Here is a 490-nt window from a genome sequence, read left to right as displayed (position 1 = left end):
CACCGCACACACACACAGCTCCTGCATGCACCACCCCCCAACTTCCCCCCTGCTACTCCCACACACACACCTGTCTCCAGGGTCCCTTCCCTGCCCCCAGCCAGGCTCTACCCCCCCCCCTTCCTCCTCCTCCTCCAGCACCCGGGCAGGTCTCCAGGGCCCTGAGCCTGAAACAGGCCAGAGCCGGGGCCTGGTAAATAATTCATTGGGTCGATGCTGGAGCAGGGGGACACCAGGGGCTCAGGTTACCCCAGCTTCCTGGCAGCTCCCTGGCTCCACAAAGCCACTGGGGACCCTGCGGTGGGGCGGTGGGGGCTGCTGTGAGCTACAATGAGCTGGGCAAGTCTCAGCCTACATGGGGTATCTAGGGGGTGGGGGGGAAGCTCCCAGCGCCTTCAGCCCTCTGGGAAGGGGGAGTTTTGGGGGTGGAAAAGATGGGTGGAAAAGATGAAGGGGGGTCTGGCCCTGCTGTGAGCTGTGATGAGCTGAC

This window comes from Alligator sinensis, unplaced genomic scaffold, assembly GCF_000455745.1.
Source record: "Alligator sinensis unplaced genomic scaffold, ASM45574v1 scaffold707_1, whole genome shotgun sequence".
Lineage (NCBI taxonomy): Eukaryota > Metazoa > Chordata > Crocodylia > Alligatoridae > Alligator > Alligator sinensis.
This window is presented reverse-complemented; position numbering follows the sequence as displayed.